We start from the raw sequence: 25,672 nt of genomic DNA, 5'->3' as shown, positions 1-25,672 counted from the left end.
GCCACATTTTACGTTGTATAAATATAATTGCTAATCAGCTATGTTGGACCTTCCTCCGAGAGTCCGTACCTGGGGTTCTCACGTGGGATTAGAAAGCGGCCAGGAAGAGGTTGCCCTAGTCTCCAGAGTCGAAAACAGCCGGTCACTCTTGGCTGTCGTGATTTGCCAAGTCGGCTTGGGTCAGGTCCCCCTCCTCACGGTCCTGGATAAATGCTTCACTTGGGAAGTCGTTTTTCCTACGTTGTCACCACCGGCTATGGAGCCGACACAGACCTCCCCATGGTAACTCATGCCTCTGTGACCTATGTCTTGGATTATTGCAAAACATTCCCTTCCCATAGATGTCTAGGAAGCTTTCTTTGGTGCCAAATGGATGGTGTCATTTCAGGGACAAACGAAAATAGCACCTCGCACGAAAGCTATGCAGGCTGTTTTAACCACATGTCCACCCCCCCCCCCCACTCTTGATTTATGGTCTCAAGTGACCTCACAGTGACCTATTTAGATCAGGCCAAAGCCAAAGGGGCCCAATGGCACAAATAAAGCATTTTAAATGCTTATCTAATATCTTTATGAGGCAGCCAGCCAAGTCTTTTTAGGAATGGTATAAGATATGCTCACGTATATCTTTTATAGGACATGAGAGCGAAACGTTATGAGCATACCCGTTGTCTGTGTAGCCAAAAAAAAAAAATGCTTTGAAGCAAAGAAATGTGTAGTTATTATGGCCAAAACAGTGAAATAAATTGGTAGTATTGCCCTCCCTCCTTGATAGAAGTCACTTGACTTACTCAAGTCAACATGTTCACTAGAGATGTGGTTTCTCCAGTTGACGATTCCTCGCATGTTTTATTGTGCTCAGCGAGTGTCCTCTCATTCAACTTCTCATTTATTTTTGGACGGCTACATGTTGCCTATTGATTGTTTGCCAGGCAGCTGTGATGTTGAACAAAGGCGTTTATGATTCAGTGGATTTCAGAAGAGGTTTTACAGATTTCAGAAGAGGTATTCGCTGAGTCAAATTGCAATGACTATCTCAGCTACCAGGACAGAGAAGAGTTAGAGAGGAAGGGGGAAAAAAAAATAGTGACCGGTCTCAGCAAGCAAGGAAAATGGAGAAAAGAAAATGAAACCAAACGCGCAGGTGCCGGTGGGATGTTGGCCTATTCAGTACGTTCCAGGCTGTACTGGGGGCTGGTTTCTGGGGAGGCTGAAACGTGGCTGTACCTGGCTGAGTGTGAGGGTGATGATTCGACAGCATGTGTCCAACCTGGAGTGAAGGAGGCATCTGATGAGAATCTGAAGTGTTCGATCCTTGTTGGCAGATACACCAGGTATTTTAAGCTGAAAAAACCCCTTTGTGCTGTGTAGACACAACATTTCTCATCAAGCATCTAGAACTTCCCTTCCAGGAAAAAGAACAATCTACTTGATCAAGTTTAGATATTTTTAAGAGAAAGATTTTGACCCATGCCGGGACAGCAAAGGGCGGGAATAAAGGCCAGTTTTACTATGGAGGGCAAATTAATAACTTCTGTCAGTATCTCTCACACGTGGACTTTCCACATCTTACACTTTCTCATGCTTTACCTCGCTGAGCAAACGCTTCAGGCAGAAGACACTTAAAGGTCAGTGATGGACTCAAAGTAAGAATCACGGGCCTTGAAATATAAAAGTGAGAAAAATGTAAACTTTCGGAGGCACGAGATGCCTGTTTTCCCAATTGAGGGAGGGGGAAAAAAAAAGAACCCTGTCAACTTTGTAAAGATTTTCAGTAATAGATAACCTAGCAGACAGAGAAGACATCTTGAGGGTGTTTTATCTTCTGCTGTATTAGGAATTGTAACCCTAGGAAATGAACATTTCTAAATAGAAGAACGAACAAGATCCATCTTCTCGAAAGTGATGAGATTATGGTGCCATCTTCTCATTGCAGTGTTTTCCTTCTTAGTCTTTGTATCATTGGGGTTAAAAGTTTAAATATGTATACTTTACAACTCAAACAGCAACAGGGGAAAACCAGCCGGGCCCTTCTCCCTCTTGACTTCATTCTAAACCATCCATTCAGTATTAAGATGTAATGAGCTAAGAAACAGGAAGAAAGTAACTTGACTTTTAGATCACAGTTTGAGTCAGCTGGCTGAGCAGTTGAATTCAGTTTTTTTCTCTATAAATTGGCATTCAGGAAACTCTGAGAAAGAGAAAATATGAAAATATTTTCCGTGGTGGGATTTTTCTTCCTATCTGTAACAGCACAATGAACTGATAGATGGTATTTGAAGAAAAGTATGTCCGAGAATCAAATATGCAGACGTGATTTGTGGAAGGCACTTTTAACCACTTTCAGATAAATTATATGACTGAAATATTAGGAAAAACACACCTTCTCCTTCAGCTTCTGGTGGATATAGTGAGGGGTACCAAGGATGTCTTTGGAGTGTGACATGTTCAGCTCCCTTTTAATCTCCATTGGTATCCCTAAAAACTGAAACTTAAGTTCAAATTCTAAGTCTTAAAAAGCACGATGAAAAATCTTTTTCAGAAAACATGGCTATTTTGAAGGATCTAAACTCCGTGTGTAAAACTGTATGCTTGCCCTGCAAACAGCTTCTAGCAGGGGGCCAAACCCCTTTTCTGGCCATATTGCTATATTAAGTACTTTGCTTAGAATTTGAAGCCACCATTATTTTTAAATCTTTGGTTGTTACTATTCAGACTTCAAAACTGAAGGCAGGTAACATAGTAGAAAGAGCAAAATTTTTGGACTCAAGAGACCTATTTCAATTTACTAGTAGTTTGACTTTAGGAAAGTTACCTATCCATTCGGAGGCTTCATTTACCTTCTTCCACACAGGGATGATGATGATAATGGTGATAAGGATGATGTTGGGGTGATGATGGTGATGGTGATGGTGATAGTGATGGTCATGGTGATGATGATGGTCATCATGATGGTGATGATGATGGTGGTGGTGATGACCGTGGCAGCCACGGTGGTGGTCTTGGTGATGATGATGATGGTAATGGTCACCTCCAGGGAAAATTGCTGTCAAGTTAAAGGAGATAATATACGAGGTAATGGAAACCATTAAGGGCTTACTATGTAAATGTCAGTTATTATCGAACTGATGCCCCAGCTTCCCAGGTCTGTGCAAGTCCCTTCTTCTCCTACTGCCTGTGATCGACAAAGACACAAGCTGATGAGAGCAGAGTTATTTAGACAGTGCATTTCAAATGCTTTCCTGGGAATACAAAGGTGCATCTGGCTCATGAAGTAACAAGCCTGGCTGCTTTCTGATCTCCACCATGTAACCAAGGCAGAACTCAGAATAACCCCATCATTTGGCACAGAATAAGTATGTGACTTCCTACCCATTTTGTTTATTGTTAGCCAGTCTGGTCTCCCTCTGAAAATTCTTTAAGTATTAAAGAGTAATATACGCTACGGCAGTTTTCTTGTGGAGAGAGTCCCCTTGCCTTGGCCAGGGATTCTGGACATCAGAAATCATGTCTCTACCAGTATTTATAATAATATACAGTCTCTATTTCCCGGATAAATATTTACTTGCAGTAAATATAGCACACTGTCTCCCCCATCTCAGTAATCTTAGAAAGGCTAGGCTTTCTTTATTTGTTAAAACATTTCTAATTTAAGGATAACATCCATTGGAATTTGAATTACATACATGTTACAATATTTCAGGATAGCAGTTAAATGAAGCTTCTACAACATCCCTTCTAGTGGCGTTTTGTTTGGTTCTTATTTCCATTGCTTTTTAAAATAGTTTCTTTCTTTCTTTTTTTTTTTTGAGAGAGAGAGAGAGAGTGTGTGTGTATGTGTGTGTGTATACACCCAAGAAGGGGAGGGACAGAGAGAGAGAATCCTAAGCAGGCTCCATGCTGTTAGCACAGAGCCCGATGTGGGGCTCAAAACTATAAAACTAAGAGATCGTGACCCGAGCTGAAACCAAGCGTCAGACATTTAACTGACTGAGCCACCTAGGCGCCCCTAAAATATTTTCAATGATAAAATCTCCTGGAAGAAACTGTGGTGATCTCTTTGTGTATATTTTTTTTATAAATATGTGAATGTGCACACACATGCACAGGAGAACAAATGTTAGCTCGGTTGCTCAATAATCATTCTACATGGGTTAGAGAACAATTAATACGATCAACCTGCTGTGAACTCATCAACAAATATTGATTGAGCACCACTCACTGAAAGTTATGACCAGTGCACATAACTGATCCTTGAGGGCAGAAGCTGTACCCGCTGTGGCAGGGTAGACTAGTGATGGGTCAACTCAAATCCTCCCCACTCCTGGAGAGACAGATGATGGTGGGTCAAGAGCATCGTCATCTGCATGAGAAAAGCAACACATTCTGTTATTTACAACATAGGCTACAGCGAAGAGGAGAGGACAAAGCCCCATGCATCTTCCTAACACTCATGATACTTCGGAAAGACAGGTGCTTACGCCTTTACAACCTACTAGGCAACGCTGAGAACCGCACGCAGTGAGTCAGTGGCCCTCCACCCCATCTTGACCTACTCAGAAGTCAAGTCAACCAAACTACAGCCTGCAGGCTACTCCCAGCCTGCTGCCTGTTTCTGCGCACAGCCTCCAAGAAAAGAATGGTTTTTACAGAAGAACATTTGCAATTGAGTTGATGATGGGGAACACTAAACACTGAACTCCAATTAGGTGAAATGTTATCCCAAAGAAGAAGAATTCCATTCTTCTCCTAAGCAGACCAGTATGGCGAAACAAAAAAAAATACTCAATTATTACATTTTAAATTTTGTCGATAAAAATATGTGATAATTTTGTTTTCTCTCATTATGTGGTGGAGGTATCTACATAATTTCCTTGTTTTTACCTCTTGACTCACAAAGCCTAAAATATTTGCTGTATGGCTCTTCATAGAAAAAGCCAATGTTACCAAAATTCCAAACCATGTTGCCTCTTGAGGTCATTGATTTCTTAACTGTGTCTCCCACCAGCTCTTCCCCTTTTCCCATGTGCTGGGAAGGTCTTAGCATTTTTCAACCCCCATTTAAGAGGAGCTCTATTCCCCTTTTATTGTTTTAAATATTCTTCTTAAGAGAATATATGTCAGCATACAACACTGCTCTGTAACACCAACTGGAAGGATGATGAAAAAATCTGTGGTCCAAGGCAAAGTCACAGACAGGGTGCCCTGGTTGGGGAGGCCAGAGAAGGCAATACCACTCAAGCAGGAGACACAGTGGGACTAGGGACATGTTCTCCCAGCCCATTGTTGAATGAGGTGAAAGAAAGTAGCACACAGGGGGTGTCCAGGGTCCTTTCCACTTATTTTTTTTAATGTTTATTTACTTTTGAGAGAGGGACAGAGTGCGAGTGGGGGAGGGGCAGAGAGAGGGAGACACAAAATCTGAAGCAGGCTCTGGGCTCCGAGCCGTCAGCACAGAGCCCTACACGGGGCTCAAACTCACCAACCGTGAGATCGTGACCTGACCAAAAGTCAGACGCTTAACGGACTGAGCCACCCAGGCGCCCTGGGTCCTTTCCACCTATATACCTCTGCATCACTTCAAGGGACTTTTCTCCCCATTTGACTCTTTGGGTTCACATGTGTCCAAGGTCTGGAACCCTTGGGAACTCCTGGTAAGGAACGACTGTTGTGTGAGCATGACTCCAGTCCTATTCTCAGCTCTTCCCCCCACATCACCCCAGGTCTCCCAGTTCATCATGGGCGGAATCACTCGAAGAAACCACGAGTGGAAATACATTACCTTGGCATGAGAAGATTGCACAGGATTAGCAGAGCTTTGATCATTCCAAAACAGTGCTGGCTCTTGTCCATGGCCTTTTGTCTGTAATGCAGACCAGTGTGTGTCCACTTAGGCTGCATGTTAATTAGAGGACAAGGAAGCCTTTTCAAAACGGGCATGAAGGAGTGAGGGAAAAGCACCACCCCACACACTTATGCACATTTAGTGGGACCACTCGGCTCCTGGTTGCTAAGCATGAGAGGCAGCAGGAATATTTAGCTCTACTGGGCAGCGTTGAGTAGTTCTAACTTGCTGGAAGGGAAAATATCTTGTTGTTAAAAGCAGTCAAGGAGCCATTGTCCGCTGTTGGTGAGAATGTAAAATGGTGCAGCCACTATGGAACACAGTATGGCAGCTCCTCAAAAAAATGACAATTATCAGATGATCCAGAAATTCCACTTCTGGTACACCTCCAAAAGAGTTGACAGCAGGGTCTTGAAGAGATATTTGCACACTCAAGTTCATAGCAGCATTATTCACGATAGTCAAAAGGTGCAAGCCACCCAAATGTCCATTGACGGCTGAATGGGCAAACAAAATGTGGTCTATATGCACTGGAATATTATTCAGTCATAAAAAAGGAGGAGACTCCGAAATAGGCTGTAACATAGATGACCCTGAGGTCATTAGCTAGGTGAAAGAAGCCAGTTACAAAAATAAAATAACACCCCACCAAATACTGTGTGAGTCCACTTATATGATCTAAAATAGTCAAATTTCTGGAAACAGAAAATGCAAGGGTGGTAGCCAAGGGCAGGGAAGGGGGGATCGGGGGTTGTTTAAGGGTAGAGTTTCAGTTTTGCAGGATGAAGAGAGCTCTGGAGAAGGGTGGCAGAAAGCGCGAACGTATTCCATATTACTGAGCTGTACCCTTCATTACTAAGATGGTTAGTCGTCTGTCTATTTTACCACATGTATATATCTCCACGTTGTTTTAAAAAAGAGTTAGGAATAGCTACACTAAAACAAACAAACAAGACAGCGAAGTACCAGGTGGTTCCTGAAAGTCTGCAGAACAGTTGCCTTTTCTTGAATCGCATAAATTTAACGTAGGGACAGAAGTTCCATGAGAGACAGAAGTGGTTCCGGGGAGCGGATTCTGACCACGGCTGGGCATACCTGATACAATCCTAGAAAGACTGTGCTCTTCGAAACAAATGTGTAAGAGTCGGGTATGGGAATTCTTTCCACCAATTTCTGCCTGGTTGGGAATCAGTTTTTAGAATCTCTGCGTAAATATATTTTGAGATGAGCACTTCCTGAGGAAGCTCTTGAAAGGAGTCGCAATCATCAGAAGAGGCAGCCCCCCTTAGGAGGTTATGAACTATGGAGGCATATAAGATTTACTTTTTTGGCTGTTTAGAGAAAATGTATTGAATGTCTACCATGTGCTAGGTTCAGTTCTCGTCGGCTCCCGGGCCAGCAGTGAAATATAACAAAGCTCAGCCCTCATGAAGTTGTATTGTAGTGAAAGGCGGCCAGACGCTAGACAAGCAAGTAAAGATAGGATGTGTCAGAGGAGAGAAGCGTTATGAAGAAAAATTGAGTGCCGGCTGAGAAGGATAGAACATGGTGGTCAGGGAGGCCTTTGCTGACAAAGACCCAGAGGCTTGATGAACTGTAGGTCTGTCCCGCACTTCTGGGGCAGAGTGTTCTAGGAGGAGCCGGGGGCGGCGTGGCTGCAGCACAACGTGCACGAGCAGAGAGCAGCGGAAGATGAGATCCAGGGGGGGGGGGGGGGGGCGCGTTCCGGCCCTTGTAAAGTCCTCCAGGCCCTTGTAAGGGTCTGAGGTTTTGCTCTGTGGGGATGGAAGGCTTTAGAGGGTGTTGAGCAAAGTGCCATAATCTGATTTGCATTTCAAAAGGATCATTCTGACTGTTGTCTTGAAAATAAAGGTGGGGGCTTGGAGGGCAAAGGCAGGGAGGCCACTTGGGAGACTTGAGATATTCCAGAAGAGCGCTGACGGGGCCCTTCCCAGGCCTGACACTAACTAATTCTGGAGGTGAGGGGCGGTGGGGAGTTGCCGAGGATAACTCCAAGGCTTTGGCCCAAGCATCTGGAAGGATCACGGGGCTCTTGACTCAGAGGAGGAAGGCTGCTGGAGGAGGGGGCTTGGAGGTGCAGAAGAGCAGGCCATGGCCGGGGATCGGGAGCCCAGTTCGGGACAGGGACATTCATGGTATGTAGATAGTGGCTGACTTGACGAAGTCCCACTCCAAGGCCCCAGGATAGTGGGCACTCAGGAAACCTCTGTGGCACCGTTGACAATAGAGCAGCATCTGCATAACTGAAAGTTACTCACAGACACATCTCTAGCTTAAGAGGATCCTATACAGGCTGTTCCATAAAACCAGGAGTTCAAGAATGCAATACGAGGTGTTTACAAACACGAAAGGGAGATTAAAAGGCAGATCAGAGGGGAAGGGCTGGGTGATCAGGGCAGACTCCCTGCAGGTGCATATTTGAAGGCGAGAGCTTGATGCCCTTGCGAAGCTGACAGTCGTGGAGGCGCGTCCAAACGTGGCCCCTGACATTGGGTGCTACGCTTACCAAGTGAAACGCTTGCATTTCTCTCCGTCTTGCTCCGAGGCTACACATGCATAGAATCTCTGCCGGAGGAGACCTGAAGAGATTTCCAGTCTATCTTCCTAACAGAAGGCAGACGAGGGGTCAATCCCACTGCTAAACTCCTCTCTTCTTTCCCTTCCCCAAGGAGATTTATCAGCTTTTCTCAGTTACACATCCATTTCTCAGTCAAGAGCCAGCAACCAGCGCAATCGCTTTCATTTGAAGTCAAATCCCCCAAGCTACATGTTCAACCGCTTCTCTTTGTTCTAATCCTGGGGGGAAATGTTCTTCCTCCTGTAAGATAATCTGTGGTATCCTCAAAAACCATTAAAGGAACGCATCAACACATGAGCAACTCTCCAAACACTCAAATAGCTGGTCAAATATTTGGACTCCAGCAGGCACTTGAGCAGAATGACACATCTATGCCAACAAGAGGGCAAGTGTATTCTGAGCAGCGAAGAGGCCCAAATGTCTGTGAATTCGGGCCTGAAACGCAGGGGCACGCAGCCACAGCTGTTGACCTTGAATTCTCACCCGGGGCTGAGAGGCACTCCTCAGACAGGTCTGTGCACGTACATCATGCTTCTAAAACCTGCTGGTGCCCAGCGGTTACGTCCTCCTTCTGACTTGGCCACCGTCTTGGGCGCAAAGAACAAACACGAGCACGTGTTCACATTGCTTTTCCCCAAGGAGCCCCTTGAGGCTCACGGAGAAAGCGTCAGCGCAGGAAGAGGCTGAACAAAGCCTTCCACCCCCACCCCGCACCCCGGGCACCCCAGCCTGCCTGCAGATAGCTGTTTCAGCCTCTTCACGCTGCCGCTAATGAACGTCACCAGGATTCGATGAAAGATATGTAAGGGGGGGGGGGTTGCTTGGAGAAGCCACTTTCTCTGGAGACTTGCTTAAACCTAAGCGCTCGGATTTGCTGCCATCGCTGCGAAATCTTCGCCTCCAGCAGCCTGAGTGTGAATGACCTATTTTGAACGTGGCAGCCAATTACACTTTGGTGGCGTGAATAATTTATTCGGTTCAAGAGCACTGTCAACGGAGGGACATTGCAGCAGCCTTGCTGCCTGGCTAATTATGGAGGGGGACAACGCTCTGTCCTGGCGTCACAGCCCCCATCCACAGCTGCTGGAGCCGTGGATTGAGTTTGAGCAAAGAAGGGAAGTGGGGACACAGGGCCAGGCTGGGTTCCTGCTGCCAAAGAAGGTTCTATGGGTTGAGCCAGCTGTGCCTGGGGAGTCGGATTTCCAGTCTCACCTCTGCAAGATGAAACCGGGTGGGGGGTGGGGGATGATCCTGATTTTGGGTAAAATGTGCGTTGGGGTGGGGGGCGTAGGCTGTGAAACGGTGACGTAGGAAGGACAGAGGCGTGGACCCGGAAGCTAGCAAGGGTGGCGAATGGTTTCCAGGCCTGGAGGAAGGAACACAGGCCTTCCTGCCCGGCAGCTGGGAGCCCACGAGCGGGGTCTAGAGCACCTGCCTGGTCCTCGGGGTTTTCTCCTGCGTCCCCCGCTGTCCCACACGCTGCAGCTCGCTCTACCAGTGCTCCAGTAGTGGTGACCGCTCGCTTCAGCTCACAGGGACCTGGTTCAGACCGAACTGGACTCCCAATTAATGTCCGTGACGATGGTGAGGCTTTGCAGAGCATTCGATAACGTGGCTTCCCGGCCTGTGCTGCCTCCTGAAGTCCCCTCCTGTCGTTAACAGTCTCACTCTTCGAATCAGGGAGGGACTGACGTCTGGGAAGGTGTTTTGCATAACTGGGGCGGTGAGAACGAAAGGGATTGAACAGGGTCTTGTGCAACAGTGGCTCTGGCCTAACATGGAAAGGGACATGAAAACAACTAAACGAGTGATCTGCAGAAGGAAGAATTTGAGGGGTGCCTGGGTGGGTCAGTTGGTTAAGCGGCTGACTCCTGTTTTGGGCTTAGGTCATCATCTCATGGTTTGTGGGTTCCAGCCCCGTCTCTGTCAATGCAGAGTCTGTTTGGGATTCTCTCTCTCCCTCTCTCTCTCTGCTCCTCCCCGCTCGCTCGCTCTCTCTCTCTCTCTCTCTCTCTCTCTGCCTCAAAATAAATAATATTTTAAAAAAGAAGAATTTTTAAACATGAATACAAGCAGATTTTACATTTTTTTCAATCATCAATAGGCAACTATTTACAATAGGTAAATAAATAAATCACCTTGGAGAACCTTAAGGACAAACCTCTTCTTTTATGGCTCCCCTGCTAATGAGGAAAATGGGGCAGATTTACTATAAAGTGAGTCCATTTAGAACCCTCAAGAAAGCTCCCATATCAAATGCCTAGCATTATGTCTACACATATGTACTGATGGTTTCCAATCACTTCTGCAGCCATTTTAAAATTATTTTATACTTTAACATCTTTGTGCAATAACATTTAGTGAATTAAATGTATACTGTTTACCTTCAGTGTTAAAGTATTTGTGGCTCTAGGAATTTGCAAAGTTAACATTCTGCCAAAATGTTGGTCAGGGTAGATCAGAGCTTCTCAATATGCGGTCTGAGGACCCCTAATGTTTCCCAACACTCTTTCATAAGCTCCCTAAGGTCCTCCGTAATTTTTTTTTTAAGTAGGCTCCACACCCAACGTGGGGCTTGAACTCATGTCCCTGAGAGATCAAGAGTCAGATGCTTTACCTACTGAGCCAGCCAGGCACCACTCTCAATAATTTTGTTAAACGTAAAGGGATTTGGCCTAGATTATGTTATGTGCACACACACACACTGTGTGTGTGTGTGTGTGTACATACATATACATATATGTATATAGCTCACATATACATACATATTATGTAAAGTATAAAATGACTAGTCTAGATTATGTTATTGTGCAATAGGTCCTGAGACCAAAAAATTGGTAACCGCTGGTCCAAATGGTATTATAACGGGGACGTCTGGGTGGCTGTCAGTTAAGCGTCTGACTTTGGCTCCGTTCATGATCTCATGTTCATGGGTTCGAGCCCCACATCCTGCTGTGTGCTGACAGCCTGGAGCCTGCTTCAGTTCTCTGGCTCTCTCTCCACCCCTCCCCCACTCATGCTCTGTCTCTGTGTCCCTCTCAAAAGTGAAATAAATATTTTTAAAAATTTTTTAATCCAAATGATATTACAGCAGAGAATTACGTCCCGCTGTAACATAATGTCTGAGCATCTAATCTCAAATTTCTGGATAGAAGGGGATTGTTGGCTACATTTAGGGCACATTTTGTTTCTTGCCGGGAAACATTCTGCTCACTACCTCCTACCCACATCGCCTTCCAGGTCACCTGGTGTGGAAGCTAGAGGCAGGGGTGGAGGTGGGTGGAGGGTCGCGATCAGATGCCCAAGTGCATAGGCCTGATTTCAGCACCCGTGAGACATTCATTCCTGGGACGCACTCAAACGCTAAGGACGTTGGCCAAACACGTTTCCCATTGTGCAAGCAGATACGTGTGACAATGGTGAGGAAACCACAGCCTGAGACGTCTGCTCCCTTGAGAACCTTATCATCAGTACCAGACACAGGCAAAGGAAAATGGGGTCTTGCTCTCCGCAGTTCAGAAAGCAGTCAGCAGGACCCGGCTGTCATCTGTCGAGCTGAAGCGTGCTTCTGTAGGTATAGTTCTGGCATCAATCAGTGCGGGCATATTATGCTCTTTTCCGGGGGAAACGGTGACGAAAGCCAGCAGGGCTCATGCTATGCTGTCATTCCGCGGTCGGTGTTTACTGACTGTCCTCTACACCCGTTAATACAAAGCTTCCACTACTGAAAGCAGCATGGTTCCCGACATCAAGGGACATAGGCACTAATGAGGAGAAGCGGACCAAAGATCTGTAACGGAAAGAAATTATGTGACTGGGTCTGTGCTCACGGGCCACCGTACTTCCAGGAGAATGCGGGGACAGCATGGCAGGCCAGGGAAGGCTCCATGAAGGAGGCGGTGTGTGAACGGAGCTTCATAGGGGAGGCAGGATTTCTAGAGACAAACATCAAAGGTCAGAGAAAAAGCGATGGGTGATTCTCAGCAGAGAATTTCCAGGCAGTGGGAAATTCGAGCAAAAACTGTGGCAGCAGAAAATGTCAAATGTCAGAGCCGAAAGGACACTTGGCAAACCCTTCATTCGACAGGTGAGGACACTGAGATTTCAAAGGTCAAGATCTGCCCTGAGCTTTCTATTGGCAGAACCAAAATAGAACCTAAGCGTCACCAAGTCCGAGACTCTCTACAGGGCTGTTCCTCGGACACAGAGCATAGCTGGAAGAGCGAAACTCAGGGCCAGCAGTGCCCTAAGGGTGGTGGGGTGTATTGAAGAAGCTTCTAGAACCACACTATAGTGCCAAGTGCACTGGGCACCTGCTTGGGTCTTATCCAGAACAGTGCCTTCTGAGACAACGGCACCGGAGTTGTCTGTGTGCCTGTTAAAATGACTAAATTGGAGGGGCTCCTGGGTGGTTCAGTTGGTTAAATATCTGACTTTGGCTCAGGTCATGCATGATCTCACGGCTCATGAGTTTGAGCCCCACAGAGCTTAGAGCCTGCTTCAAATTCTCTCTCTCTCTCTCTCTCTCTCTCTCTCTGCCCCTCCCCCGCACCTGCTCTTTCTCTCAGTCTCTCAAAAATAAATAAACGTTAAAAAAATTGTTTTTAATGACTAAATTGGAACGGGAGAGAGGGTAACTCGAAAATCTGCACTTTAAACTCCTCCCCACAGTGCTTCTCATGCACTTCCTAAGTTAGCAAATGAAAAACAAAAAGGAATACAGAAAGATTGATCAGAGCAGCAAATGAAGAATTCAGCAGATGTGAGCAAGGCAGGGGGTAAGAGAGTTACAGTATAAGGAAGGGGTTCAAGAATCTTAGGGCTGGCAGCCTTCCAAGCCGTGATCTGGCCATGCACTTGGGTGGTCGGATGCCTGTGGAGGAAGGTCAGAAGAGTAGAGAAGGAATTCCGAAATCAGGATGTTAGATCTGCTGTCCACATGGATACTAAGCACCACATTTATGAAGGGAGTTTAGATCTCACGTGTATCTGGCTACCCCCTGGACCAAGAGGAGAAGCCAGAATGCACTAGCATCATGGGCAGAAGGAATATAGAGGAGTGTAAATGAAGAGGGGTCACTAGACGTCACGGAATCTCCGACACCTTCCATCAGTGTCGCTTAGTGGCCCCAGTGGGTCTCCGGGCGTGCTCCGAGTTCTGTATTAAATATCTGAATCGTTAAGTCCGGAAAATAAGTTGGTTGCCTTTTAGATGCTCCTCTGCTTTCCCTAAGGAACTGTGTGTTTACGAGGATGGACTGATGGCAGAAAGAACCCCCAGGCTGGCTGGGCCAATGCCATTCCCCAACCCAAGCCTGGCTTGAACCAATGCCCATGAGGGAAAAGCAGGATAAAATTCAGTGATTGAAAGAGACCCCTGTCAGTACTGCTGAAGTTCAAACGCCCTGTTTTATGGAACCAGAAATAATCACTGTTCCCATAGCATCCGTACTCCTTCTTCTCTCATAACACCCACCCCAGTTATTTACAGTGTCCTCATGTCCCGCTCCACGAGATGGGTTACCTTCGTGTCCCCCTCCGTGTCTCCTGCCCTTAGTTGAAACAACAGCTCTCTCTGGTACCTTGGGGTGTTTTCAGTTAGAACTGACATCAGTGGAGGGGAGGGGGATGTCTGTGTCAAACTCTTTCTCCCCTAGGAGAACCGTGTCTCTCCACTGGCAGGAAAGAGTGATGTAAAGTCCCACAACTAGCAGAGTTTTCTCTAATATCGCCACCCCCAGTGCCGGACCAGCTCTGGAAGTCGCTGTGTCCCTGGACGAACTTACAAGGGCTCAACCAAGGAGTCTCCGAATGCTTGCATCAGTGACGTCTTGAGATAGAAGCATCCTGGTTAGGCTATCATAGGGATCCCAGGAAGAAGGAGGTGGTGTTCTAACAGAGAGAGTGGGGAGACAGGGGAAATAACCACCCAGGAATGAACCCTGGAGTGACCACAGCAGGGGCAGTGATTGGAGAGGGAGTGTGAAGGTGGCCGGACTACGCACCGGGAGACCTTGGTCCTGGTGCGGACTCGATCTGGTTATGTGCCCTTGGGCTCTGGGATTCGCACTAGACACTCCACTAAGGATTGTGTCCTGCTTGTGTAGACCTGTGCTGCCCAGTCCCTCCGTGCCTCTCCCAGTCCCCTGGCCTCTAGCTCTGAATGTGCCCAGCCCTGCCCCCACCCGCACACCCAAGGCCCAGCAACATACCCAAGCCCAAAGGGGGAAACCGGGGTGGGGAGTAGAATGTCCTAGAGCACACAGAGCGCCAAATGTGTATCACCTCTGACTGTGAGTAGCAGCCCCACCTTTGTGACCGCCACCATGTTACTTTCTCAACCTGTCAGAGCATCAGCGTTCTTATCTTTCAAATGGGGACAGTAATAGAAAAAGGGATTGTTGTCGGCTCAAGTGAGACAATGCCGATCCTTCTTTTCATCCTCCGCCTGCTCCCCCCCACCCCCATAGAATTTGTATGACGTCTACAACCGCCCTGTGCCTCATCAGGAAGGCAGGGAGTTGGGAAGGGGGTGTCGTGGACTGGACATTTGTGTTCCCCCAGATTCCCATGTTGAAGCCCTCGCTCCCAGTCTGGCTGTATTTGGAGTAAGGAAGTAGTTGAAGGGAAATAAGGTCGTGAGGGTGGAGCCCGATGCACGAGGACGAGTGTCCTCATGCAGGAGACACCAGACAGCTCACTGCTGTCTCTGCACACGCACTGAGGAGAGACGGTGTGCGGACGGAGGGAGAAGATGGCCTTTGGCAAGTGGGGAAGGGAGTCCTCCCCAGAAACCACATCAGCCAGAACCTTGATCTTGGACTTCCAGCCCCCAACGCTGTGGGGAAATAAATGTCTGTCCTTTAAGCCCCCCGGTCCGTGGGATTTTGTTACGGCAGCAGGAGCGGACGAGTATGGGGGGGAGATGAGAAGTCTACCATCCCCAAGGGTGTATATTCGCCCCCGCACCGCACAGCCCTATCAGCACCGAGGCTAACGTGCAATAGCTCTTTACCCCTTTCTCCCCAAATTCCTACTGCACCTCTGTGCTCCTCTCCAGGTGTTCTTGTCCAGAGTGAGGTAAATGCAGAAATGTCTGGAAGCATCAGACTCTACGCAAATAGCTACAACCCAAGGTACAAGGGGCACTGCATGTCCAGGGATGCTAAGATCTAAGATGTTGTGACAGTTCTGTGGTGAGGACAGCAGGAAAGGGGGACAAGGGACCCGGGAAAAGCAGAAACAGACTGGACTGTTTAAACTGGATCTTGATGAGTTTCCCATATGGGGACAGGGGCAAAGATTACAAAGATGTATAGAGGCTGCCGGGGAGGGCGGGGTTCACAAGGGAAATAGAAGGACCCACCAAGAAGAAGGAGTGCTCCAGAATGGGAGGAAGGTACCGAGCTCTTGCCCTGTGCTGGGGTTACGGCACCTAAGACAGAAATGCTCTCCGTCCATATGATCTCACGGGCCGGGGAAAGAGAGACAAGAAACGAGCAAAAAGGCAAATCAGACCATTACAATTTATAATTAGTGCTAAAAAAAAAAAAAAGAGGATTTTGAAAAAAGAATAAGTAGAGGGAAGGATATACTTAGAGACGTGGGCGGGCAAGGAAGACCTCTCTGAGCAGTGGCTCGGGCTTGTTTACTGAACTGAAAGAAAGCCCTGGTGGCTGGAGCTTAGTAAGGGGGGGGACCCCAGGCTGCAAGGACTTGGGAGCATTTGTATGCAGTTGGGATTTACCCTATGAAATGGGGAATACAGGGTTTTAAGCAGGAGAGTGACCACAACATATTCATATTTTAATAGACTGCTCTTTCTGTGTTGGTCATCTGCTGCCGTATAACAAATTGTCACAAACATCGCTGTTTAAAACACCACCTTGGACAAGTCACATTAACGCTCTTGAATCTTGGTTTTCCCATCCATGAAGTGAGAGTAATAATGCCTACTGCAGAATTATACTCAGGAATAAATGATACTGTGAAGTACCCATTCCGAAGCCAAGGATAGAAGAAGCCCGTCAATGAACTGGAATGTTCGACGTAGCAAGGACTGGCTCAAGTCAACCAACTTCACGAGGGACTTTCCTATTGACCAGAATACCAATATTGAGGGGTGCCCGGGTGGCTCAGCCAGATAAGTATCCGACTTTGGGTTTCAGCTCAGGTCGCGATCTAACGGTTCGTGAGTTCAAGCCCTGTGTCGGGCTCCGTGCTGACAGCATACAACCTCCTTGGGATTCTCTCTCCTTCTCTCTGTGCCCCGCCCTGGCTCTCTTTCTCTGAAGATAAATAAATAAACTTAAAAAAACGGGGGTGGGGGGGCACCTGAGTGGCTCAGTCAGTTGAGTGTCTGACTTCAGCTCAGGTCATGATCTCACGGTTTGTGAGTTCGAGCCCCGCATCGGGCTCTGTGCTGACAGCTCGGAGCCTGCAGCCTGCTTCAGATTCCGTGTCTCCCTCTGTCTGCCCCTCCCCTGCTCGCGCTCTGTCTCTCGCATTGTCTGAAAATTAAATAAACATTTGTTTAAAGATTTTTAATAAAAAATTTAAAAAGAAAAGAATACCACTATTGAAAACATACAAAGACTAGCTGGCCACGCAGACTGGAACGTTCCTGTCATGTGGTGCACACGTTTTCTCCTCTGAAGGAGCGCCCGCGTGGGAAGACGGGAGTGCTGTCAGAAACTATTTTGTTAAGTCAAAAGAAGGGCAAAGAGAGGTGGTGTCTTGAAAAACCAAAGGCTCAGACGTCAAGGCACTCGCTGCCCTTCCCGGTCGAAAGCAGAGACACGGTGACCAGTGCTTGCCCTTGGTGGCCTTTCTAGGCATCCAGCACCCTCTGCTTCTATCGTATCCTTCGGTGGGTTGTGATTAGCTGATCAGGCTGTGTTTTTGGCTGTTCCTATTCCGGGCCTGGGAATATGCAGTCTCCTTACCACAACTGGATATAGGTGCTCTGGTGTTGACACAGTCTTCTGGAATGTTCCCTTTTGCTCATTGTCTAAGCTCATGGATTCCTTTTTTTTTTTTTCTTAATTTTTTAATGTTTATTGTTTTTGAGAGACAGACTAAGCAAGAACATGCAGGGGGAGAGAGAGAGACACAGAACCCGAAGCAGGCTCCAGGCCCTGAGCGGTCAGCCCAGAGCCCCAGGCAGGGCTCGAACCCACAGACCCAGAGATCAGGACCTGAGCTGAAGTGAGAAGCTTAACCAACTGAGCCACCCAGGCGCCGCAAAGCTCATCCATTCTCACTAGCTCGCTCACAAAGTTACCAAATCCCAAGCTGGGGCTGGCAGTGCTGTTCTGTCTCACGTATCCTACAGCCACAGTTTGTACAGGACGGTGGTGGCTTTACGGATGAGGAAACTGAAGCACAGCAGACGTTCCCTGTTTAAGCAGGTGGCAGAGACCTCACCTCTGGGGCCTTAGAGACTCCCAGTCTCCTAGAGTTTCCACTCCAAAATGGGAGTGTGTTTCCCAAAGGTCAAATCCAGCAAAACAAAATAAAAACCGTTTCTCCCCACCATTACAGGATCTGTCTACCCAAACAAGCCTAAGGCAGCGCCCACCCAAGGCCGACCTCCCCTGGGGGGCTTTCCAACACAACTCTTACCTTGAGCAACCAACTTCACCCCACCCCCACCCCCCACCACACACGCGCGCGCGCGCGCGCGCACACACACACACACACACCCACACACCCCGCCGCTGCCGCCCCCTCCCCCCCCCCGCGCGTTTTCCAGGCACAGCCTCTCTCCCAAATCCCCAAAGGTGAGCTGGAGGGGTCTTCGCTCGCCTCGGCCTCCCCTGCCCTCTCGCCCCCGTGCACTCTGCAGCCGGCTGGCTCCCCCGCGCGCCCGCCATCGGCTGCAGGCGGGTAGCAAAGCGCAGCCTGGCGGAGCCGGCCCGAGCGACTGTCGAGCAGCTGTCTCCCCCGGCCCCCTCCCCGCTCCGCCGACGCCGCCTGGCCCGCGGCCGCGCCTCCCCTGCGCCGGCTCCCCGCCCCCCCCTCCCCTCCGCCCGCGCGCTCGGCTCCGCCAGCGTCGCGCACCCCTCGCCGCAGCTGCCGGGAGCGGACGCGGGAGGGCGGCTGGGGTCTGCGCGCAGGGTCCCCGCTGCTCCCCGCGGCCCTTTGTCCCCGCACCCCCGCGGGGCGAGCGCGGCTCGGGGCGTCGCGCTGGCCGGAGGCTCTTACACGCGCCCGAGAGCCTCGGGTCCCCCGGTCATGACAAGGAGCCTCCGTCTTTAGGTATGTGCACCTCTCGCGGGTTCTTTCCGGCTGCTGGGTCTGCCTGCAGCCCGGCTGAGGTCCGTGCGCCCGGGAGGGTCCGCGCGTCGGCTGCCCGCAGGGGAGGGGCGCGAAGTTGCCGAGCGAACAGGGGCACACGCACCCCTGCAGGCGGAGCCGAGGGGCGCCCGGGGGGAGCGGAGGACTGGCCGCGGGGACGGTGAGGAGCCCGCGGCAGTGCCCCGGGGCCCGGGGCGTTCCTGGAGCGAGGTGGGGGGGGGTGGCGCACGGCCGGACGAGCGGGGGCGGGGGAGAGGCTCCCGGGGGTGCGGGCGCGGACGCCCTCCGGCGCGTCCCGTGGCCCGCTGTCACCCAGCGACTTGCGGCGCTCTGAGTCCCGCTCGGGGCTGGGATCTCGGTGTCCAGCGTCTGAACTTGTCCCGAGGCTGCCGGGGTTGAGCTCGGCTATGACCCAGCCTCCTCCCCGCGTGTCTGAAATCCCCTTGCCCGGATGGGGAGGGCGCGGGTGGGCGAGGTGACAAACGGGAGAAGAGGCGAGCGCGGCGGCCGACCTGTGTCTGCAAAGATGGGGGGAAGGGCGATGCACCTGAGGACCGGGAGCGCCTTGCAAGTTCCCGTGGCCTGGGAGGGGTCAGGAGAAGAGCAAGTGCAACTCTGTTACCGGTGACACTGTAGCCTCCTGTCCCCTCCCCAGGGGGTAGGGAGCAGAGAGAGAAGAGCTCACGTGTAAGGGAGCGGGCGCTGCCTGAAATTGCGCAGGCGGAAGCCACCCAGATGTTACGGTGCCAGAAGCGCCCGATGCGAGTCCCCAGTGCGAAGGGGCAGCTCCCCGGGGGGCGGAGAGCAGGTGGAAAACCCAGAGAGCCGGGCGAGGGAGGCGGGGGGGGGGGGAGGGTCTCAGAGAAGGCATTGGCGGCCTCGAAGGTTCTTGTCCCAGAGATACCCACGTGTTGCTCGAGTGACCGAGCGGAAACGTCGAAGCTTTTGATTGGGGGCGGGGGACCGTCAGGACAGTGTGAGAAATCACGTCGGGCTGCCTTTCCTCCTGCCGCCATCTCTTACACGCTCAGATCCGTGTCCTTGGTTGAAGTTCTAGGACTGCGACTGACCCTTGCCCCCATTCCCAAAGACACTGCACTTGGCCCTCTCTGCGGGGCTGGGGCCGGGCTTCTTCTGCCAGCATTTGCCCCTGTGTTACCTGATTGACACACGGTCATTTCTTCCTTTTTGTTTTCTGTCAGGTTTCTCTGGCTCTGAGAATGTTCCTCCTCTCCTTTCCACCCCCACCCCAGTATTGGCTTATCTGCCTGCTTCCTCTTGCTCCTCTAGTCTTGTTGGACCAGACTCTTGAGCTCCCCGGCTACCAACCACCGGCTTCCCCCATTGTTTCCATCTATCTGTTTTAGCGGCTGTCACAAGCAGGTGGCGTCACTGTGAACTCTAAGAACCAGCATGGCCAGGCTATTCTCCAGTGGTTACTTAGGAAGCAGCCAGTAACCATTCCCCTTCTGTAGGAGCAAATTGCAGGGGTGGGTCCAGCCAGGGTAACAGCAGCTCGGGAAAAGGGCCCCCCCCCCTCTTCACCACTACCTCCCAGCCCAGCCCTCAGGGTCAAGCCTCCGGTGCCTGGCCTGCCCTTCACTTCAGATCCTGCCAAGCTAGGGCTCTTCCCCCAGAAGGTAAAACACGTGTCTGTCCGAACATCTGAAAACCTGACCGTTGGAGAATGTGTTTAGTAAACACAAGCTGTGTATGTGGCTTTTCCAATAAGACCCCCAATCAGTATTGCTTCTGTCTCTGACACTCCAACATGACATTTTGCTCTGAATATTTTACCGTTAGGATAAATATAAAGAAATACTAAGCTAGGGCAGGGAAAAACCGAAAGCATGCACTGAGGACTCGCATGGCACTCTGAGTACCCAGACACAGATTCCAGAAGTGGCTTTCCTTCCTTTTGTGGACTGCGAAGTAAAATTATTTCCAGCAGAAAAGGGACCTATCCCCTTTCACAAGTGACCTAGAGAAGCCAAGGGGGCCTGGAGGGAGCTATTTATTTATATCTATACGTGGGGGTAACTAAACTCACATAAAAATCCCACTCTTTAGCATTGAAGTCCGTTGGCTTGGGGTCCCGCCCGTGACTGCCGGTGTCTTGCCCTGAATCTGAGGTCATTAAGTGGAAACATCCCTACTATGGCAAAACCCCTGCCCAGCTGTGATACCAACCACTCGCCGACTTCCAAATGCACCCAAGTCACCTCTCTGTTATATTTTGGTTTAATTCACGGATTATTGGCTCATCCCTCAGTGTCAAGAGACTAGAACACAGACAAAGGCAGTTCTGCACAGTGAGCGGAACAGCCCGCACGATTTATAGTGAGCGGTTGCAGGAAGCAAACAATGGTCCCTTGGGCCGAAGGGTTTGCAAACCAGTGTTGTCTTTTACTGTTCACTGCATTCAGCGGGTTGGAGGGGGGGCGGGGGGAATAAAAAAGCTGTTTTGTTTTCATTCTGGAAAGAAGTAAGAAGTCTAAAACCAGTTTCTTTTCTTGGGAGGAAGCGGTGTAGAAGTGAAAGTCCGTGTGATTTAACACGATGGGTGCTCCTTGGGGCAACAGATTTGACTTTCCATTTGAGCTTCCTCTGCACTGGTGGCCTGTGCAGGGCCTCGTGCTTCTGAACAGCTTCTTTACCAAGGTTATTTTCATCTGCCAAGCCGAACTCCAGGAGCTGGAGGAGACGGACAGCTTGTGTTTGTGGCCATTCAACCAGAAAAGAATACCAGCTGAAAACAGACAATGAAACAAGGGAATCGGGGGTGGGGGTGGGGAGAGGAGGTACGGAGAGACCAGCCACACATAATTGGCTCCCCAAAGGCAAATCTGGATGCAGAATGGTGTCATAAAGCAGTTGTCACATAAACACCCCACAGTGTGATTATTGGAAAGATCTGTTCAGAAAGGAAAACGATGGTGTGCCTTTCCCTGTCCCCTGGAGGGAACCCGCCTCTGGCTTTTCATTTCTCCCCACTTGTGAAATCATATCCTTATCGTTTCTTGAGACAGCTTTCTCCCCCTGAAAATGAAAACCTCACCATTGTGTACACGGAAGCCTTCGAGTTCCCACTAAGCGGAATCACTCGACACGTTTATCTTCGGTGAATTCATATGGAAACACCCGCACGCCCGCTTCCCTCTCTGGATCTCCTCTCCGAGGCCACCAGGTTCCTCTCTGGGTTAATGGCGTGAATGGCCAGGAGTTGTTGTTGTTGCTGTTTTCTTTGGTCACAGTACACTCATCACTTCCGTTGGAAATGTTCCCTAAAAATCATAGATGTTTTCCTCAGAGTTTCGCAGGCTCTCTAGAAAAGATCATTTCACGCATGGCCCGACGCTGGGTTGCCCTCCCTCATTGGAAACGCTGGACACCATCAGGAAAAGAAGCCACGGCAATTTATTTTATTGTGCATTGTTTATGTGACACTGAATATTTTCACATGTTCGTTACACTAATCAAAAAGGAAATTGGCTTTTTTTAACAGTGAAAGCAGATGAGGGGCAACGTGTCTGTGTTGTGTTCCGCGAGATCAAAACACACTCTCTGCTAGAGCAAGGAGGGGGGAGTCTTAGACAAAGGAATATTTTTCACACTGTTCAGCATTCTAAAATATAATAGAGTGATTAACAGTCATGTTCATTTCCTGAGTGGATTTGAAGTCCAAGTCCGCAGTGTTACGTCGTAATGTAGGGGAGTGCTAAATTTTTTTCGATTTAAGCACCTGTTTACTGAGCAACTGTTCTGGGCTCTGGCCGAAGCTAGACTTTGCATTCAGTATAAAAGTGTAAGATATTGATTGTAGGTGGGTTCCAGGGGGTGCACAGTCTGGAAGAGAAGTAGGAAGAACCCAGTCGTGTTGAGCAGTGTGCCGTCCACACGTCTTGGTTTGCCCTGTCCGCATCTTGTGATGCAGCAGCATAATTATTAATAGCACCCTCTTTTGCTCAAAAGTGTTCCAGTTTGGACAATAAGTTACACGGTCATCCTAGAAATAAGGGCTATGAGGTCAGGGGAGGAGAAGAAGGCTGTGGTGGGAGCAGTGGGTGGAGATTTCGTTCCTGAGCCTGGTGTAGGCATACAGACAAATGGGATGGAAAAGGAAAGACTGTGAGCTCCCTGAGGACCCAGAGGCTCTGTTTCCCTTGTTCCTGTGCCCTCGGGGCTTTGCATGCGTGGGGAGCAAATGGCAGGCATCAAATACTAACCAACTGCCCGTGACCCAGATTGAAGATCCACACTGAAGGTAGTAAGAAAGCCCGGGACGGTGTGGAGGCATGCCTGGCAGAGAAGGTCAGATGGGAATAATTATGAAACAGGGCTATTAATAAGGCCGAGAAATGCTGAAACAAAGCCGGCGCTGAGCATTCCAAAAAGCAGCCTGCACGCAGAAAGCCAGTGTGGTGTCACTCCTTCTCGTTTCTGTTGTTTCTCTTTTGAATTGAATGCCATTGGCCTTCACCTCTAGCCTGGAGGTGATCTCTTCCTTCTCAAGCAAATTGTCCAGGAAGGAACTGAAGGAACAATGACCCCATTCTCCTCGAGCTTCTTTCCTCCTGTCCTTGTCCTCTAGGAGGAGTTTCAGAAGGGAGGCAAGGGCAGGAGCCTGCTGCGGGGTGGGGAGGGCACCTTATAAACACAACAACAGCACAGACGAACACCAGGGGCACATGCTTTTTCCCTTCTCCGAACTGGAGGGATAAATTCAAAGTGACAGTTTCGTGGAGCTAGTGCAACTCCTAAGAGGTTATCCCAGTGGAGCTTGTGAGTTCCCCACTTTTTGCTACATACAAAGGCCTGGAGTGACGTGGCCTTGGCCTTAACTGCACCGGTTACCTTCTGATTAATGTGACACACAGTAGGTGCCCTGCTGTATGCGGAGGTTCAAGGTTAACTCCTGTACACAAAGGCTCCAGGCCAACTGCCAGCTGCTAACCCTTGAGCAGCAATGCCTTACCTTTAGTTTAGAAGGTTACTGGTAGCATTTGAAGCCACTTTGGGATGATTCCTACCTTCCCAAGTGCTAAGCCGATTTCATGTTGTCTTGGTGATACTTCATCCTCAGAAATAAGCAGAGCTCAGAAAAGAGAGAGGGCGACGCACACAAGGTTCTAGCACTGAGACCACGCGTCTGGGTTCAGTTGCAGACAACAGGATCCAGTCGGCAAAAAGGATGTAAAATAACATGGCTTACGGAGCTGCTGGGTCACACGCCAAGCCACCTGGTAACATTGGGTCACTAATGGAGCCCCTGCCTGATCCATCATCAAGAAGCTGCCCGCCCATTTGAGAAGCCACCAGCTCCCGAATGAGGCTGCCACAGCCATGGTCCAGAAAACAGCCAGTTGGGAAGGCAGCACGGCAAAGCCAGACGGTCCAGGAGGGTGGTCACCAGTAGTTACCACAGAAGAGAAGAAGTACAGCACAGTTGGCAAAATAAGCTCCCCGCCCCAAAGATATCCACATCCTGCTCCCCAGAACCTGTGAATGTGTTGCTTCACGTGGCAAAAGGCACTTTGCAGCTGTAATTGAGTCCAGCACCTTGAGATTACCCTGGATTCTCCAGGTGGGCCCAGTCCCGTTACATGGGTCTCTAAAAGAGGAGCTGTGGTCACATGACTATGGAGGGAGGATGAGAGAGATTCAACATGGCGATGAGATTCAACATGGCGATAAGAGAGATGAAGCCGGGGGCCACGGAGAAGGAGTGTAGGTGGTCTCTAGAAGCCAGAAGACGCAAGGAAATGGATAATCCCCTGGCGCCTCCCGAAGGGCACACCGTGTGCTGAAACCTTGATCTTAGCCAGCAGGACCCATGTCAGACTTCTGACCTCTGAAACTATAAAAGAATAAATGTGTGTCATCTTAAGCCACTAAATGTGTACTGATTTGTTACATCAGCCACAGGAAACATACCTGCAGCGTCCCCATCACTACTGCCTTCAGATCTCATGCAAGTGCACCCGGGGGAAGCCCCCTTGCATCACATGTGGGATCCGAGTTGCAGGGGGTTCTGGGAAATGCGCCTTTGTGCTTCCCTGCTTCAGTCGGGAGGCATCTGACTCAAAGGTTGGAGTGATGTCGAGTGCCAGTCATGTATATTCAGTGCAGCTGCTGTGGGAAGTCACGGGGAGCCCGGGGGGGGGGGGGGGCACAGCACTCCTTACCGTCCTGCTCTGAGGGACTGTGGCATGAGGCAGAACAGAAGTGGATGCCTGAGATTTTTAGGAAGCTTGACAAATGTTATTAAGCCATTAAAGCATGAGGGGGAGAGGAGAAAAGGCACCAGAATAGTTGCCTGTTTGCCATGCTAGAAGTTACTATCTGATTTGTCATGTATCGTTGGCAGGGTGGCATTAAGGAGAGATTGTGCGTAAGTGTCTCAGTGTTAGGGGTAAATACCGATGTTCTGTAGCTTAACTCTTAACTGTGTACGGTCAGTCTGTAGGGCACATTATACGTTCCAAAGGGTCTTCAACAGTATCTCCACCCAACACGCCCTTCCTACGTTGGTCCAAACAGTCAGATGCAGAAAATGAACACCGTCTCGTGTTATTCCTGTCACATTTCTTCAATCGGAGGAGATAACACGAGAGTTGTCGGTAGAAGCATATCTAAATCTAAAGCAGCCTTCTCCTGTAGGAGATCAGCCTAAGTAACTCATTCTTAAAATGTATACACATTTTAGCCAAACGTTTTGGTTTGTTTGCACGGGACTGGTAGCCCTGAGGGTTTTCAAACTGCCGAAGCCAGTAGGTAAATGAGCAAGAATCCAAATAAGTTCTTTTTAAAATTTTTTTCTGATGTTTATGTTTGAGACAGAGGGAGACAGAGCGCGAGTGGGGGAGGGGCAGGGAGAGAGGGAGGCACAGAATCCGAAGCAGGTGCCAGGTTCCGAGCCATCAGCACAG

At 49.4% G+C, this 25,672-nt stretch overlaps 1 protein-coding gene across 8 annotated transcripts in view; it reads left to right on the top strand.

Annotated features, from left to right (window-relative positions):
* RIPOR2 (RHO family interacting cell polarization regulator 2) overlaps positions 1-25,672 on the top strand; it is a 229,036-nt gene that overhangs the window by 116,328 nt on the left and 87,036 nt on the right. Inside the window, exon 1 of one of the 8 annotated variants that reach the window (XM_053223212.1) lies at positions 18,206-18,704. The exons of the other annotated variants lie outside the window; for them this stretch is intronic. The gene's annotated coding sequence lies outside the window, so the exon portion shown is untranslated. Of the gene's footprint in view, positions 1-18,205; positions 18,705-25,672 lie in introns of those variants that run through there. 8 annotated transcript variants of the gene reach the window in all.

The sequence above is a fragment of the Acinonyx jubatus genome, chromosome B2 (genome assembly GCF_027475565.1).
Source record: "Acinonyx jubatus isolate Ajub_Pintada_27869175 chromosome B2, VMU_Ajub_asm_v1.0, whole genome shotgun sequence".
Lineage (NCBI taxonomy): Eukaryota > Metazoa > Chordata > Mammalia > Carnivora > Felidae > Acinonyx > Acinonyx jubatus.
Note: the sequence above shows the minus strand (reverse complement) of the source record. Positions and strands in the feature narration are given on the sequence as shown.